General features: G+C 34.1%; 1 protein-coding gene across 2 annotated transcripts in view; it reads right to left on the minus strand.

Annotated features, from left to right (window-relative positions):
* Positions 1-19984, minus strand: part of LOC141451015 (uncharacterized) — a 1067280-nt gene that overhangs the window by 832933 nt on the left and 214363 nt on the right. The gene's annotated exons all lie outside the window — the stretch shown is intronic.

Here is a 19984-nt window from a genome sequence, read left to right on the forward strand (position 1 = left end):
AAACTATAAAAAATATTAATACGTTTATTAACTCGAGATCGGTTATTACAAAACAATGGCCATATAATATGGCCCATGTTCAACCGAAACTGAACGACTACTTGCACTATACACTTATTAATTAGTAACAAAATGTAAATAGTAACTCTTGTAAATAGAAAAAATAGTCAGTCTTTTAAAATTACAACAAAATTTGGTTTTAATGTCACATTCTTTAAAACTATACTAACGACAATAATATACAAATATATCTAATTTTCACAATATGAAGATCAGATCTTAACAAAATCATACATAAATCTTCGAAAAATATTCATATTTTCATTAATTTCATTGAGTATAATTAAAATTTCATTGAAAAACAGTACAAAACAGTACAAATGAATAAAAAACAGGACATTTATGCTTAAAAAAAAAAAAAAGGACAGCGTCTTAAAAAACAGTACTGTCCTGCCAAAAACAGTACGAATGGTCACCGTAACTATACAGCACTCTTATGAGGAGAGAAGATCACGGGGCCATCTTCTCTTCAATCTCCTTGGAGGATTGCCTGGTAATGTGGAAGAAGATAAGTGTTCAATTAAAGGATTAGGATAAGCTGCTGTAAAAGAATGAAATTTTAAGAAAGGAGTTTTAGTAAGGTAGTTAATGAAAGGGATTTTGAGGTCATTATGGATGGTGAGGTTACAAATGTAGAATGGAGCGTTAAGAAGTTTTCGAAGTATTTTTGATTGTAAAGTCTGGTGGCGCAGAGAGTTGGAACGTTTAGTCAATCCCCATGCTTCAATGCCGTATGACCAAATAGGTTGCAGTAGCGGAAGGTATAAGAGTCTTTTGTTTTGTAGGTCGAGTTTAGATCGTTTGTCAAGTAGTCTGGCGAGAAGTTTGTAATTAATTGAACCAAATAACAAAATAACAAAAAATTTAAAAAATCTAATGCCAACACTCAAACGATTTTTTGATTAAGTAGAATTTAAAAAATTAAATTTACTTAAAAAATTGAATTTATCCGATAATGATGGTGGAAGACTTCAATATTCAATACACAATATAAAAGTTACTGTTACAGAGAACATGTAATTTCACAACAATCTCCAGAACCAAATCAAATTATCCTAGAAACATTTTGGAACCAAACTGGATAGATGAGCCTAGAGCAGGGGTCGGCAACCTATTTTAAGTAGAGAGCCATTTCTCCTTAAATAATTTTAATAATTCTTACCAAGAGCCGCAAGGGTGATAGAGTGTAAACAACTCTGAAGATCATTTGTAATCACTAAGGAACGGATTTTTATGTATTTAAAAATGCCAAATATTTAATTAAAATATGCATTTATTTTCGTCAATTATGTGGAAAATATGTGATTTTCTTAAAATATTTTCTGGAATATTTAAATAAAATGGACATTTTTTTTTATGAAAATGGATTTTTGGGGGGGGGGGGACAAGTTATAATTATTTATACAAGAAAAGAACATTTTTACAATTTATAATAATTTATTAGGAACAAAATAATTTGTTTTTACAAGTTATAATGATTTATACAACAAAGATCATTTTTACTATTTATAAAAAGATGTGTTAAATTTTCAATTTTGAAAACTTCACTCTTCGAAATTGTTTGCAACCACATGAAATTTCAAATGTTGGAACGTAAAGTGACGACGATCTGGGCGTAAGATGGACTTGTAACGACTAAAAGATCGTTCAACATCTACAGATGTTATAGGTGCCTTGCTGAAAGAAGTTATCTCGTTGGTTGTAAAGGGTACACGATGTTCTGAGGTGACTTCTGTTCCACTGATAATATCAGAAATCTGGCAGATGGTCTCCCACCCTTTGTTCTTGCTCAGTACTTCTACCAGTTTTGATCTTATTTTTTTAAAAATACCTTTAATAAATGGAGTTTTCATTCGTTTCAATAAAATTAAAATATACATTATATTTTGGGCAGGCTGAAGAGCCACACAATTGGGATAAAAGAGCCGCATGCGGCTCGCGAGCCACGGGTTGCCGACCCCTGGCCTAGAGCACTCATTTTTGTCAACGTTCAGCAAACATTCAGGATTGATTGAATTCAGAGTATGATTTTTTATAAAATAACTTATAAAAATCAATAATTATTAATCCCTATTTGCCAAGATGGTCTGAAATAATTAACGCTTTAGCAATAATGGAAAATCGCTTATCTTGGTAGAAAAGAAAAAAAAGAAAGACTTTTCTTACCAAAAAGGCTGTGAAGTTAACGCCTGTTTAATGCATGAGACGGTGCAAGCTCGTGAGTGGATATTCAATGAGATTCACTTTAAAGTGTCACTTCAAACTGTTGAATGAATCCCATTACTTGGTATTATGTCAAAGTTTTATCTTAAATTCTTCAATTAGCTGAATAATAGAATAATATAGCTCAGAAGGAAAATTAACATGAAAATAATAATAAATTTGCGAAGAAAAATCACATACCTTTTTGTGTTTACAATTTTTTTCAAGGCTCTAACACAATTTTAGTATTTGAACTTCAGATTTCGAAAATAAATAAATAAAATCATCACTTTTCTCTTGAGAAATGGTTTAAAAAATGGAAATTCAAGTTAAATGAAACCAAATCTCAAAATATTACTTTTACTCTCAGCCGCATCTCTCTTCCTCCGATCTTCTATGACTCAATTCCAATTCCTCCTGCCAATGTTGTCCATTATCTTGGGCTGTATTTAGACAAAAGACTGTCATGGTACCCGCACACACGACTTAAACGAACTGAAGTTAACAGGCGTTATCGACTACTTAAAAGACTACTAGACCAACGATCAAATCTTTCATTTAATAACAAACGACTGATTTATAATTCTATACTAAAACCCGAGTGGACGTACGGTATTGAACTGTGGGGTTCAATGAAACGCTTCAATCTTCAACGAATTAAACTCCTCCCATTTTACGTTTCAAATCTAACTATCCACACAGATTTGGAAATTCCGATTGTAGGTCCAGGTTGAACTCGCTATAAAAAGTTTTCATCAGAACTTGCACTCTCATTCCAATCCTCTTGTCCGCCATTTATCCTCTCATCACCTTCCTAGGCCAGCGTTTCCCAACCTTTTTTGGCTCGCGTACCACTTGGTAATACATCATGCTAAATTGTACCACTTCGTAAAAATGATTGTATTTCATGAAATTTGTTATTCCGAGTGTGTTATTCTGTTATTATTATCTTTATTTGTATAGAGATACAATGTATCTGTTACAAAGGAGTTCAAGTTCATGTTCACTTTATAAACTTTGTAAAGTGTAAGATCTCTTAGTTTTAAAACTTATTTTAAACAATTAAAAATTGCGTACATATTTTTCTCTTCAAAATTATTAATTAATTTACAAAGTTCTACTTTAGGATTATTATATTTGAGCCCAAATCTTCTAAATTATATCTTTTAAGCATTCAACTACCTGTAAGTACCAATTTAATGTTGCTTGAATAGAGCTTACTCATTACAATCAGTCTCTTTAAGCAGATCCTTACATAGTTATCATTTAAGTTCTGTCACATGATAATTCTATTAAATTTTCTTAATCTTTTATTGATAATAATGTAGCTTTTCCTAAATTTTCTTTATAATAAAAATGCGTCGTGAAAGACAATTTTCATCCTGTTAAATGTGCTATTATATTTTCTGGTATATCTTGAGACAGACTAACCTTATTACTGTACATATTAACAACTTTACTGTATAATATTATTAATTAAAATAATTTTTATGTATTATAGGGAAAAAACGTTTCTATGATATTTTTATGATTTAATTATTTTTTATTTCCGCCATTATTGATTATTTTTCGCGTACCACAGGTTGGGAAACGCTGCCCCAGGCGATTAAAACGCCATTGGCCTCGTGATTTTCCCTCTTCTGAAGAGAGTAAGCTAATCCTGGGAGACGACTTAAAGAGTCACTGGGTAACTTCTCCCCTCAATTAGTGAGTTTGTAGTGGTGTCAGTTATTGTCATTGTTACTAATAGTGTAACTTAACAAATAAATTTTAAAAAAAAATACATTTTTATTAACATTAATCAATTTATAAAACCGCCCATTACTAAAATGGCGCTATTAAATAATTATTTTATCACTTTTTATGTTAAGAGATTAAAAGAAGTAAATAAGAATATAAGGAGGAAAAAAAAAAATATTACAAGAAAACTAAAAAGAAGAGATATAGGAGCCTGTAGGTATGTAATAGGATATGGTATATATAGTTGGGCATGTCAGACATGTTTCTCGCTTTCCAATTTTCCTATCACTGACACCATGTTCGTCTTTTGATTTCCAGCCTCCAGTCTGCTTTTCCATGCTGCTCTCTTTTACCCCACCTCCACAGACACACTCACACAGGGAAACTCCCTTGGTACATGGTTTCTTTGCTTTGAACGCAATCTATATTATTGGGCTCTTTTTTTTATGTATATCTATATCTGTACAAAATATGTTCCGTTTTGTTTGTTCATGCGCACTCTGTACGCAGATGAAATGTGATTAAAACTCATTCCAATACTAAATTGTGTTCCTTTGACTGAAAATTGTAAGTTTTTGAGAATGAATTTAATATAACCGTACCGTTATTTCGTTATTTTCCTTATTTAACCAGTAAAGCGTGGAATTTAGTCTAAAAAAAAAAAAAATCCAGTGTGCGGAATTAAAATCAGACAATGACGTGTATACTCGTCGAACGCAAAACGTCTCTCTGGGGCTTGAGATTACCAGAGCATTCTGTGCTCATTCAAAAATCTTGCACCGCTTCACGTATGCATTGCTCTAGTCAACTAGGGACGCAAGAGCTTTTACAAGGAGAAATAAAGCAAAATGAAATCATGCTCATACTGAGGTCTGAACCTCTATCTAAGGTAAAAACGGCATTGCACAAGGGTTCAGAGCTTCTATTTGTGTGCGTAATTGCCAAACTCTAATTGGGAAACCAAACCATATACCAAACACTCATCATTTGGCTGGCTCCCTCCACCGCCCACCATATAAAATACTTGGCAGTTCTTTTGGTAAGATAAAGGAAACATCCCACCAAATAATATTCTTATTGTATTTTATTAAAATTTCGAGTTTTTATAGTTAATGGCAATTTTATATTTTTCACAACGAGTATAAACGTCGAACACGCACCGTAATAGAGTTTTCGTTTGACGTGTATACACGTCAAACACGCTTAACTGGTTAAAACAAAAATCAGAAAGCCATTTCTGTATAACTGGACATTAAGGAATCCTGGGTATGAAAAAGCTAACAACAATAGCTAACTAACAAAATATGATCAATTATTTCCCATGTTTTTTACGTCTATACAAGAAATAATTACAAAATAGTTACCGCGTGAACAGGCAGAATCTACACCCACTACTTCGCAGACTGAAATTAAAATATACTTTAAAGAAAACGATATAAAACGGAAAACTAAGAAAAATATACATGTTTAAAAACTAAACAAAATACTTATGTAATGTCTTATTTTTTCAGACGGGATTTACGTCCAACTACGAAATTCGGTGTCGAGGACGGAGGCGACTAGCAAGCTTTACTTTAATACAAAGCTCTCATATTAAACATTAAATAAAATCCAAGGCCTAAGACCAGTACCACAATACATATTAGCTTTACAGGTCTCGCCTCTGACCGCTCGGCAAACGTGGCGTCAAATTTTTGCTTCAATAGAAGAACAAATCAGTACCAATTATGAAATTCCGTTCATTAGGACATTATATAAGCACAATTATCTTTGGGTACAATAAGATATTGTAATAAATACTTGGGATTAATGAAATTCACTCACTAGTGATCGAATTACAAGATATATCGGGAGGCCTTTAAATAACCTTTCTACTCACAAAACTTTATAACAGAAAGTTAAAAAGTGCGTCAACTATTTAATCGATTGATTAAATACTTCTAAAGCCTACCAGCAATTGATTGATAGATGGGTAGAATGAACAGTTAGCAATTCATCAAATGGTATTAATGTGATTAATGTTCATAAACATTATTTAGTGACACGAAAAAGAATAATAAATAAGTCTAATAAAATTTAGTGCTAATTGCCTGATCTGCGTTGATGAGGGTTGAAAAGAAATAAGTTAATGAAGATCAATAAGATAAAATGTAAGTTTAAACGAAATAAAAGGCAATACTTCAAAATATACGTAACTTACTTAAATATAATATACTTTTCTTAATGTCTAATCAGAAAAATTAAAATTTTTGAACAATATAAACAGTTTATTCTTTTTTTATTATTATATTATTTATATTTTTATAATAAAAGCAGGGGAGAGCATCAGCTATGCGTTTAGCGTGTTGGATTCCCATGCGGAGATCCCGGGTTCGAATCCAGCAGCTAACCCTTTAGATTTTCTCTTCCTAGAAGCTTCTTACAGCTCACTGTCCAGTGATGGACAGTGTTGACTGTAACGAGAGAACACTATCCGGAGGCCGGTAGTGCACTGAAAAAAACTCCTGGCGCTAATAACCTCAGATGTTAACGCAAACGATGTTAATAAAAGCAAAATATTTGACCAGGTAAGCAATTTTTTTTTTTTAAATTTATATACATAATACTTCGATCTTTCTTTAAAATAAACAGTAGAACTAATAAATATAATAAATTACATTTCAAAAAAAGAGCACGATAACTTACATGATCTGGTCAAAGAGTTAAATTAGTTTTAGGAAAATAAATCGGATGTAATGCAATAGAATGAATGAACCCACTTTTCGAGAGATAAAGTTATTTTTAAATCCAATCTTACGTTTTACAATCTAATATTAGAATGTAGCCTGTACGTGTGATTACAGTTTCTTTTTAAGCTTAAAAATGTGTTTAAAGTTAAGCGAGTATATGAGAAGCCAAATGGCTAGCAATCTTTTCTTTGATTTCCTTAGATAGATGCACGAAGTAGCTGTAAAAGGTATTGGAACTGAATGAAAGCAATAGGAGCTGCTATAGCATTAGCAAGTTGTAGTAACGGCTTTGGCAGAAAATAAGATCTTCTGAAATCGCGCATATGCAGAGAAAGTCTAAAAGAATTGATCCTAAATAGCCTGACGTGCTAAAAAGGCCCCCACCATTCTGTTCTTTCAAATTTTTATTTTTGAATTGAGAAATTAGAAACACCATTTTCTTTCAGATCAGTTTACAGTGCTACTTATCAAGATAAATAATCTATTTATTGTTCCAAGATGTTCAATTTCACCATCAACACAATACTTAAAATTGCAACTAAATCTTAATCGTGGTCACCATTTGACTAAGCTAGAATGAAGTTTAACATAGTTTAACCAAAATATTTGACAAGAGAGGGAGAGATGGATAATTCTGATAAGTTAAGAGCTACAAGTTAAGCACTTGGAAGCCGGCACAAGTTTGGAGAGACCTAGAATGTTAGCTGACAGTGGCTAGGCTTTAGAATTGTTCGGCAGAACGCCCATTATGGGGTGGTATACCAAGGATATATTGAGGCCCATCTCAATCAGATTACTAGATAAGCAAGATATAAATAATAGATTTACAAAACCCAATTGGTTAAAAGTTTTAAATTTTCTTAAACGAAACATAGAAGATATCAACGTCAGTGGCAGGGATGGGTGTTTCGACTAAGATTTATGAATGGGATACAAGCAAGGCAGGTACTAAGTGAATCCCTACCATTATTTGTCAATAGTGGTGGAACAAAGCCCTACTCTTTTCAAAGTACCTCTGGGCCAATACCCAAGGGAGTCCCAAAACTTCTCCCACTCTTGAACTTGGACAGTAGTTAACAAATCGAACTCCCAGATTCACTAAAACTTACAAAATTTGACCAGTAAAGGTTGTAGTTAAAATATAAGACGACTAAGCAAGAGCAGCTTATTGTTTTTGAGTTGCGTTGTACATGCATAAACAGGACCTAAAAGCAAGAACAGCCCATCACTTTCCAGAGAAAACTAAATTTTTTAAAATGTATACACCTAATTTATTTAATTTAAACATGTTCGAAACCCAAAACTTGAAAAACAAAAGACTCATACCTACAGTATCCGACCTAATTGGCCATACGACATTGCGCTATCGACTTTAGGTTCCTTCTTGTTACAGACCACACAGGTCCATCACCGAAAGTGAGCTGTAGCAAGTTCCTACGAAGAGACAAATTCTAAGGGCCTGCGACCAAACCCGGGATTCTCCGCGTGGAAACCCAGTAAATGCTAACCACTCGGCTAAAATCTTTTCTCTTTTATTAATGATTTCTATACGCATTAAATTTTTGCCGCCAAAACTATTTCGGAAAATACATATATGTTCCATTTTTTGCATCAATCCTCACTAACCATAACGACATCGAAATCCCTTTCCTCTTTGATCTTGCGATAACTCGTTTTCTCAAAAATTTCATGCCACTACAACAGCTAACCCCATTCTCTTAATCAAAACAACTTTGCTCTTCCACAATAACAGGTAATTATCCAAGGTAATTGAAGAGAACATTACTTGGCAATCTGCTCTCATCATGAGAGCCATCGGGTGTCTTCTCCAAACCAGCATCCTGACATTGTATTACTTATGTTATAAGGAAAAGAGAAAAAAATTATCAAATTTGGGTGTTTTTCAACGTTACGCCTTTTCATGCGTTTTTGACGATCAACCCTTATACAACTGTCCTACCGGACAGTTTTAATTAAATTCTAGTAACAAACGTTGCGGTTTCAAAATTCAATAGAAAGAATAGCAAAATATACATGTACATATAAATTTCAAGCGAATTAGTAACTCCCACTTACACTTTTAAAATTTTTGGATTCATAAAAGATAACATTAGGTTTAAGAATTGTGAGAAATAAATAAATAAATAAATAAATAAATATACAATATATATATATATATATATATATATATAATAATTAATTGAAGAGTAATGGTAAGGGACGAAACGCTACGGTATTCAAAGCCCAACGGGCCCATACAGCGTCCCTAGTGGGGTCCGGTATATGTGTATTTGTTAGGGTTTATTGCAGGGTGCATATAATGAAATTGTTAGTGATTGTATGATGGTGATTGCATGTGGGTTCGTTAAACCCAAATAGTAGTAGCATAGTTACCTCTCTGCAGCCCCTGATGTATTGTGTGTTATGCTGGGAACTGGTAGTATAAGTAAGTATTGTTTGGGTTACCCGCTGGGACGTCAAGGTCCCCTGAACGAGTGGATAAATATGTTTTGAGTTTTATTTAAGTGACAGTATCCAACAGAAATTAAACAAAAATTGAATTGCAGATCTTTAATTCACACTATTTTGTTCTATTGTTGAACTAATTTGCAAAGATTTATAATTTTCTCTTATTTTTTGATAAAATATCTTCTTTAAATACTCGAAGTAGGACGAAGTAATTCTAAAAGAAAGAATCAGTCTTTCATTCAAGACTGAATATTCAATGGAGATATTTTTCAATGGTAATACAACGAAAAAAATTAAATTAGAAAAGCTAAGCAAAAAACTATGAAAATATTTTTTTAAATAAATGAAATCTTTAAAAGCTTTAGCAAATTAAATTCAAGGGAAACAGAAGATGATAAAATGTAAAAATTAAATGTCAAAAGACTGAGAAATAAAAGTAACGTTTTTTTTTTATAAAACTGGAGCCACTTGAATTATTTGCAAGATATGCATCTTTGATGAACGCACGCCATTGCACAGAATGAATGGAAATAGTGATTTCTTTTAAAGATATTATTTATGTTTCTGTAAAAGAAATATCTAAACTCCTTTTAGGTGGTTTATGACATTTTTTTTGTAAATATTATTTTTCAATATCTCTCAACTTTTAGAAAATAAATCAGAATAGGGAGAAGTTCTGGCAGCATTCACTCATTTCATTTGATCGCTAACTGTTACAAGCACTGAGTCTGTAAACCTGATCTGCTTTAAGAAACGTTGAAGGTAGGAGTGTACAGCTCTCACAGAAGACGAGGTGTGAATAAAAGGTAAGGATATAGAGGGCAACAAACCACTAGGGTGCCTGACGAGTGTGTTTTAAGCTAAGCCAATGGCGATCTCAGTGTGTAGCTAGCTGGAAATAATAATTATAAAACAATTAGGTCAGCACAATAAGAATTTTGTCAGCTAGCCAGGCCTTGGAAAAGACAGAATTTTTTTTTTTCTTTATAAAAGCGGGTATCGGAACATCGCTCTCCAAAAAAACTTAATGAATTAGAAGAGAAAAAAACTGAGCCTTTTCAGTGTTCCAGGACATCAAAGCATTCTGGATCCAGAAAAAAACTGGTGAGTTAGCGAGGATATTTTATTTTGTATTTAAAAAAAAGGCGTCAACATCAGAAGTTATTGGTACCAAGAGCTTTTTTTTCCAGTGCCTTCGGCAACTGAAGATTGTTTTTCTTTTCAACAATTTCGTACGCCCAGAGTTGCACATAACGAGCAGGTATTGGACGAAACGGACATGAAACGGAGCCCAACTCTTTGGTCCTGTTAATGGTTTAGACAGAATTATGGATTTCCTTCAGATAATCAGGTAGAGCAGGATTAATCTAAGGATTAAAAATCCTAAATTCAATATACTACCAATATACGAGTACTTCAGTATGTTTTCTTTACATCTCAAATTTATATATACAGGGTGACCAGAGTTATATGCTCCACCCACTTTTTTTTAACGGCGGGAAATTTCGAAAAAATAAAAAACACGTATTTAATCATTTTTAGTCTAGTTTATTTTCAGTGATTGACCCATTTTTTTAAACCCTTGTATCTCGAGATACAGCATCCAACTTTTGTTTTTCAAATGGAACGTTATATTTTTTGTTGCATATTTTTGTAGTATTTGATCTCCTAAAAACAACAAAAATAAGTTTTTTGAAATCGGTTAGGTTTTTCAAAAGTTATGGGTATTTAAAATATGAAAAATAAATTTCAATTTACTGTCAAAATTACGTTATTTTTTTTAAAGAATCTGTTCAAACTGGGCACAACTAACGGATAGGCAAGCCAAAACTCTGGACTCCCACGCTTTGCTTGTAGCAGCAGTTATGGTGGCGAAGTCAAGATCTAGGCAGGCTAGAAGTATTCGACGTTCAGGTTGTTTTTTCTACAAACGTTTAGGTGGAGTTATAGGAAATCAACTAATCGGCCCATACTTCTACAGAGAGAACTTAACTGGTGCAAGGTATCCAACTTTTTTTTCAGAGACATTTTGCCAGTTCCGCTTGAAGATGTTCATCTACAACGTCGGCTAGATATGTATTTTCAACAAGATGGTTGCCCGGCGAGAGTGGTTCGAGGTTAGCTGGGCAGAAATTTCCATTAAAAGTGCGTAAAGGACTCATTGTCCCATCCAATGGCCGATCTCCGGACTTGACCCAAATGGACTATATTTTGTGGGGATACCTAAAAAAATAAAGTGTAAAGTATCCTTAATCCCGTGGCTTCAGTCGATGATCAGAAACGTCGAATAACTCTAGCCTGCCTAGATCTTGACTTCGCCACCATAAGTGCTGCTACAAGCAGAGCGTGGGAGTCCAGAGTTTTGGATTGCCTATCCGTTGGTTGTGCAATTGAACCCAGTTTGAACAGATTCTTAAAAAAAAATAAAGTAATTTTGACAATAAACTGAAATTTGTTTTTCATATTTTAAATTACCATAACTTTTGAAAAACCTAACCGATTTCAAAAAAAAATTTTTTGTTGTTTTTAGGAGCTCAAATACTACAAAAATATGCAACAAAAAATATAACGTTCCATTTGAAAAACAAAAGTTGGATGCTGTAATCTCGAGATACAAGGGGTTTAAAAAAATGGGTCAATCACTGAAAATAAACTAGGCTAAAAGTGATTAAATACGTGTGTTTTATTTTTTCGAAATTTCCCGCCGTTTAAAAAAAAAAAATGGGTGGAGCATATAACTCTGGTCACCCTGTATACGACTATATATTTTTTTAACTTAATTCATTTTCACAACTGCAGTTCATATCTGCAACAACTGAAGCTGATGCAACATGATATGAGCTGGCACTTATTACATTAAGGAAAAGATCGCGTAGCCACCGGCGCTTCAACCATCTTGGATGATTGCCTGGTAATGCTGAAGCAAGTGGAAAAACTAGAGGATTAGGATGTGAGAAAACTTAGGCCTGGAACTTGACATATCGGGGATGTTGCCGCTTCAGAAACATAGGGAACAAGGAGATCTCGGTGCAAGGTAGAGTTTGATACAAAGTAAAGAGTATTAGCGAGGGTTTTTGATTTGAAGGATCGCATTTTGTAGACATCCAAATTAAGAGTATATCTCCTATATTGAAACATGCGCATATATATTAGAGAGAAGTAAATTCACTCCTCCTCTTTCAGTTGCCCACTCCCTACGCTCGAATGGGCTAAACATGGACTCCCGTAATTGAAATCTCAACTTCCAACACTTGCACAATAAATAACAACTTTATAATTACATATAATATAATGAATTAATTGGATGCAAAATTAATTATTCATAATTAGAACATGCATAGAAGGTGGATACTTAGCAAACAGAAAGATAATTAATTTCAATGCACTACAGTAATACAAGTTAACGCCGAGAACAATACAGGATCATGTAAGGTCGTATGCAATAATTGCAGCTTCCAGGACGTCATAATTGAAAGTGGATTACTTGTTCTTACAAGATCAATTGTTAATTATTATAATTAAATTATTATTAATTTAAAAATTTATTAGCTTTTTTTTTAAATTAGATTATTTTCTCTGGTGAAGTAGGAAAGAAAAAGTAGAAAAAAATTATATGTATACGGGATGAGCTAGTTTTAGACATTAATATTTAATAACCAGATTTTTATTATACCCTAAAGGAGCACATATATTTTACCTAACATGTCCTTATATTGGCTTCTTAGGCCGCCACTCTAGGTTTTCATCGAAAAACGGTTCTTACACAATTCATTTTTATTCCCCTTCTTTATGAAATGGATACCTTAATAGAATATATTGACGCTGGGACCTGTATTTTATTGTTATTATAATTTTAATACACTTCTAGACATTTTATTTTTAAAGAACATATTAATAATAAAAAATATATGTGACTACATATTAGATTTAGTAATATAAGCGCATGTTATTTAGAAGTGACATTTTGTCAGATACGTTTATTAAAAAATCTGTTTTGCAGTTTTCGCTCTTTAAATTGTAATTTTGTCCTGCAAGTTTTTCTCACAGTTTAAATAAAAAAAATTTCCTTAAGTTCCCGTTTTCTTGAGGAAGACCTTATTTTTTCCTGCTCACAGCTGAACAGGTTCTCTATAGTGTACGCTTTCAGTACCTGAGGACAGCGATCTTCAGTACCTCAGAAATATTCTTCTGGTTATTACTGTTCATTATTTCAATATTGTTTTAATAGGATGAAAAACTAATTGCCATTTCAGTCGTGATACATTTATTCTGCCGAGCTTTCGACCTAGGGACTAGGACATCTTCAGGGCTGTGGAACATATTTACAGTGTGTTAACAATAATTATATTAAAATGAATATGTATAATGTAACGAAATTTACAAAACTTATTTACCTAATTTACAAAGTAATATTTTACATCATTAAATGGGGTCGTTGTGTCTTCTATCTTGACTGCTCAAAAATACAAAATATTACTGAAATTGGGAGTTATTTTTTCATCCTATTGTTTTCCGGTTATCTGTAATACATTTTCTCTTTTGCAATCCTCTATTTCTTGTCGCCAATTAACTTGGGCTGTGCACAGTTTCAAATAATAGCGAACATTAAACGCCTTTAACTTAACCCCATTTTACTTTTAAATTAATAACTTTTTCTCACAAGAAGTTTGGCTACAATATTCCGTAAAAATGCATTTAAGATGAGTTGCTTTACTTTAAATTTGGATTATTGGTTATATAATCAAAACAATGCATTAAAAATGCGCTTTCGATGAATAAGAACTTCGTGAAAAGAATAATCTACGCGTTTACAACAGATTTGTTTACATTTATAAGTAAGGCGCCACGGTAGCCGAGCGGGTTAAGAGGCGAGGCCTGCAAAGCTAATATGCATTGTGGTACTGGGTTCGATTCCCGGTCTAGGCCTTGGATTTTATTTAATGGTTAAGTGAGAAATAGTAAAGTACGTTTGCTAGTCGCCTCCGTCCACGACACCTGGTAAATGGTAGTTGGATGTTAAGCCCCGCCTGAAAAAATAGGCGATTACTTTACTTTACATTTATAAGTGCAGTATAGCCTTTACTTTTAGAAAAAAATGGTCGTTAATGCAGTAAGAGGAATTTACGTGACTGATTCTTCCCAAAAAGTTTTTATTTTTTTAAAGATGACTATTTTGTTCACAGCCTCCATAATTAGTGCAGCAGTGGGAGAGTTAAACCTGTCTCTGTCATCTTATTAATATTCATTATCACGAACTTTATAGATGTTTATCCTAGATTATTTGTAATCTACAGCTTATAAAATTTGAAATATGAACCAAAATTTCAAATTTGATAAAATTGCAAGACCGTAAGAGCCCCTTCAATGAATAGACTTTTATCAATTAAAGACAAAGCAAAAAATGGGTTTCCTTAAGGTAAAAATGCAAAAATATTGTTGTCAACTACTTCTTTCTACAAATAGTGAGCTTCCAAAAAATTGAATTACGCAAATTGCCGTTAGTTAAGTAGTGTTCACGCCATTGCTCCTTCTGATTGCAGCTGGGGCAAGATAAAATATTTAAAAATGTAATAAGGATAATTTGATTCTTGTATTGATATTTTTAAAAGAACACAATATTCTGATACCTGTTTATGCACAATAAAACCCTTTATTATTGTACCTTGTATTAAAGGCATGCAGCACAAAATGCTTTAGGTTATACTATACGGAATGTAGCCATGCAATGCGTGTAGTATATATAGGTTTTTTTCCCCCATCTAAGTTGGATGTGGTGTTTAGCATATTCCCTTTTTTCCACCTTGATAATATTTTCCGACTATTTCCTTTAGTAGGTTGTTGGCTGTACCGCACGAACAGTAGACTCTGCCAGGAAGCGCACAAGTACCCTTGTCACAGTCACACAGGTGAGTGGCGGCTTGAGTTCGGGCTGAACTTGCTTATTGGTCTTGCTAGGCTAACATGCTTACTTTATCTCTATTTTTTCTTTTTTTTTTTTGTTATCCCTTCGCTGCTTTTTCTTCATGTAAAGTATTTTCCACACTTTGACTTAATAGTTCAACCGACACATAAACACACCTACTGACAAACAGATATCTTTAGCTGTTGATTTTTTCTCTTTGCCTTCACCCTTTTTTTTTGTTTCTTTCGCTGACTTTTCTAACATCAGTGGAGGATCTAAAATAGGAAAACTTTTGTCATGGACAGAACAAAAAAAAAAATAAAAAATACTGTAGCTTTGTACTTCATTTGGGTAATCGAAAATTAGTACTATTATTATCTTTGTATTAATTACTCAAAATTAGAAACATTTAACAACCCCCATTAATTACCATTGAATGACTTGTTTTCTGTAATCGCAAAATAATGGACCTATTATTAAACTAAATTTTAATTGAAAGAGAAGTTCAAATTTCAATCACAGTTTTCTGCACTACATAATGTATATTTACGCCTATACCTACAGGGTACAATAGGTAAATGCGATAAGTGTATATGAATAACGTGGCAGACGTGAATGACGGTCATCCAGTGATGGCCGCCATTAGTCACCCAGTTGGTCACGGGGCCAACGGCGCCTCAGCCGTCTTCGAGGAATGGAGGGTAGCGTAGTTGAAGACAAGTTTGCAGCTAAAGGGTTTGGGATGAAATGAGAGTTTTTGATGAAAATTTTTATATCGGATTTTGGCAAATTCGGAGATGAGTGGAATTTGGAGATCTGTGTGTATTGTGTGGTTGCTAACATAGTAGAATGGAGCGTCTACTATGCGGCGGAGTATTTTGGATTGGAGTGTTTGCAGTCTATTGATGTTGGATTTTTTAGCTGTTCCGTAAAGTTCGAGTCCGTAAGTCCCATATTGGTTTGAGAAGAGCTGTATAGAGTCGTCGTTTGTTCTGTAGTGAGAGTTTTGAGCGTTTGTCGAGTAGTCTGGCTAGAAGTGTTGTCTTGGAAATGTTCTGGAAGATAGATGTTGTACAAGTGGATTGTGATGTGATTGAATGTTAAGATGGAATTTTCTGTGACGTGTTTCAGTCACTTGTGTTGCACGAAAGGAATGTTTAAGTCTGTGTGAATGGTTTGATTGGGTGACGTAGAAAGGAGCGTTTACTATACAGCGAAGAAATACAAATTTATTTAATTTAAAAAAAAAAAAAAAATCTAAGGGCAAACAGCTGGATTTGAACCCGGGATCTTCGCATGGGAATTCAGTGTGCTAAACACTTAAGTAACCCCTAAATTGATTTTTAAATTTAGTATTAATAAATGAATTTTTTTTTTTTTTTACAATTTACTTAGTAATTTACGATCTGTATAAATATATACGAGGGTCGTTTGAAAGTCCGTGCAAAGTCAGAGAGATAGCACTACTGGCGCGTATCGAGGTTATGTTTAGTTAGTAGCATCTCTTGGAAGAACACACACCAAGTTTCAGCCAGATCGGTCTATTTCTTTGTGTTTGACATTCGTTTGAATCGAGGAAGTCGAGTGATTTTCAAAAAATGGACGAAAAAGAATTTCGTGTGTTGATTAAACACTACTTTATGAAAGGTAAAACGCCCCAGGAGACTAAAGAGAAGCTTGATAAACATTATGGTGACTCTGCACCTTCGATTAGAACAGTTTATAAGTGGTTTCAAAATTTTCGGAGTGGCCATATGGGCACAAGTGACGCTGAACGTTCTGGACGCCCTGTTGAGGTTACTACTCCAGAAATCATTGATAAAATCCATGATATGGTGATGGATGACAGAAGAGTGAAGGTGCGTGAGATTGCTAGTGCTGTGGGCATCTCGAATGAACGGGTACATAATATTTTGCATCAACATTTGGACATGACAAAGCTATCCGCAAGATGGGTGCCGTGATTGCTCACGCTTGACCAAAAACGAAATCGTGTGTAGTGTTGCAAGGACGGTTTGCAGCTGTTACAGAAGAATCCGCTGGACTTTAAGCGTCGTTTCGTCATTGTGGATGAAACATGGATACATCACTACACTCCTGACACCAAAGAACAATCTAAACAATGGGTTACCAAGGGGGAATCTGCGCCAAAAAAGGCGAAGACCGTTCCTTCGGCCGGAAAGATTATGGCGACTGCCTTTTGGGATTCGCATGGAATAATCCTCATCGACTATCTGGAAAAGGGTAAAACTATTACAGGTGCATATTATTCATCGTTATTAGACCGTTTGAAAACCGAGCTGCAAGAAAAACGCCCACGATTGGTCCACAAAAAAGTCCTTTTCCATCACAACAACGCACAAGCTCACACCTCAGCAGTTGTGGTCGCAAAATTAATGGAAATAGGGTTCCAACTCGTTTCACATCCCCCCTATTCTCCAGACTTGGCTCCCTCGGACTACTATTTGTTCCCCAATATGAAGAAATGGCTGGCGGGAAAAAGATTTTATTCAAACGAGGAGGTGATTGCAGAAACAAATGGCTATTTTTCAGACTTGGACAAATCCTATTATTCGGAAGGGATCAACAAACTTGAGCAGCGTTGGACGAAGTGTATAAGCCTAAAAGGAGACTATGTTGAAAAATAAAAAAGGTTTACCCCAAAAAATTAAGTAGTTTTTATTTTTGCACGGACTTTTCAAACGACCCTCGTACAACGAGTAATTAGGAGGTAAATATGATGAACCTGAGCGGGAAGAGCTGGAGGAGAGAAACTACCCAGGGGTAGCACTCTCTGCAGAATATCAGTGACAATGATGATTATGGTCTTCAGACTGCGAGGAAGTCGCGAAACCACTGGCGATTCAGTCGGCGAGGAGGATTGTTAGGGATGTCAGAGGAGGCGAGAGACTGCACAAGAGGATTAGAAATATAATTTAAAATTATAATTTAGCATACTTTTCAAATATTATATAAAATTAGAAACCCCTTTTCTGTAACCAAAACCTTCTTAAATTCTAGTCCAACAATGCATTGTAGTGAGTGACCAACTTCTCGCGATAACTAGGAATATTTTTCAGAAAATATTCCTAAAATTAAAACAATTGCAGAAATCTAATATAGTATAACTTCCTTAACATCCAACCAGTCAAAACCAACGTAAACACCACCGCTAGATAAAGAAAAAATTGTGTTATATCCCTAAAAATTCGAGAATATATTTACTTTAAATGATTTTATAATTTTAATTTATTAATTTTTATTTTATTAGCTTTATTATTCGTTATTTAATGATTAGTTTTCATCATTTATTTATTAGGATATCCTTATGCTATTTAAATATGACCCGTTTAGTGTTTAACAAATAAATTTTAAGGGTCTTAAATCCTTCTAATTCTTGTACAAATCTTTCTTCGTAAACACCTATTATCATTACATTTTTCTAGAGCCAAGGTTTTATATAAATATTTGGGTATACCTTGAAAGAAGTAAAAATTTAAATAGAATAAGTATCAAAATAAAAAAGACACGTTATATAACTTAGAAATTTTAATTATCTTAGTTTTTCAATTTTGTACTTCTAAAGCTGAAATTAGCCCACGTAACCTTCAGCGGGTAGCTTGTTCGTCAAACGCAAGAGTATGCCTAATTGCTGAAACGATTGCAGACAAAATTTATTGTTTCGGAAATCCTAGAAATCCCACGATAACTGGCCATTTTTTTTTTTTTTTTTTTTTTTTTAAATCTTTTATTGCAATTTACCACTGCAACAGTTGTTGCAACAAGCAAATACGGTGAAAGAGAAAAGAAATAACGGGAAATCATGATTGGAGAAGGCACCCAGTGGTGCCACTCCAGTAACGTGCTTAAGATAAGAGAAGATCACGAGGCCATCTTCTCTTCAATCTCCTTAGAGGATTACCTGGTAATGTGGTGGAAGATAGGTGTTCTATGAGAAGGTTAGGATGAGCTGCTGTAGAGGAATGAAATTTGAAAAACGAGTGTTAGCAAGATCTGTAATGAAAGGAATTTTGAGGTCATTATGGATAGTGAGGTTAGATACATAGAACGGAGCGTTAAGAAGTTTTCGAAGTATTTTTGACTGTAATGCCTGGAGGCGTAGTGAGTTGAAACGCTTAGTCGATCCCCATACTTCGATGCCGTATGACCAAATGGGTCGCAGTAACATTAGATATAAGAATCTTTTGTTATCTAGGTTAAGTTTCGATCGTTTGTCAAGTAATCTGGCGAGAAGTTTGTAGCGCTGATTAGTTTCTTGTCTTTTCAGTCTAGTATGGGGATTCCATGTCAACCGTTTGTCTAAGTGCAGTCCAAGGTAGCGTACTTTGTCCACAGCTGGTATAGGAGTTTGGTTCAAGATGACAGGAGGTAGGATTTTCCGTCTGAGAGTAAATACTATAAACTTAGACTTCGTAACGTTGGTTTTGATTCTCCATTTGAAAAGCCAGTCCTGTAAGTGATTGATGTGTGTTTGTAGAGTTCGTGTAGCGATAAGGGGATCGGAATGTGGAGATAAGATAGCAGTATCGTCAGCAAAGGTGGAGAGGATAGTATTTGGATGTTGAGGTATGTCTGCTGTATACAAGGAGTAAAGAATAGGACCTAGGACACTGCCCTGATGGCCATTTTAGTATTATAATTTTAATTTCCTTCCTTCTGTTTAGTGAAAGATATTAGACTATAATCCATTAATCCTTGTACATTATTTTTGTGACCCATTGCAAAATCAAAATCCAAACCTATTGCTCCATATCCGTTCTGCAACGCCAATAGGATTTAACGATAACTGGTTGAGAAGTCATTGTAGCCAATGTCTTGCACTCTCTTATCCACATATTCGTTCTCCCGAATCCTGGAGTAC

The sequence above is a fragment of the Rhodnius prolixus genome, unplaced genomic scaffold, assembly GCF_049639745.1.
Source record: "Rhodnius prolixus isolate KJV_2025 unplaced genomic scaffold, Rpr scaffold_8, whole genome shotgun sequence".
NCBI lineage: Eukaryota > Metazoa > Arthropoda > Insecta > Hemiptera > Reduviidae > Rhodnius > Rhodnius prolixus.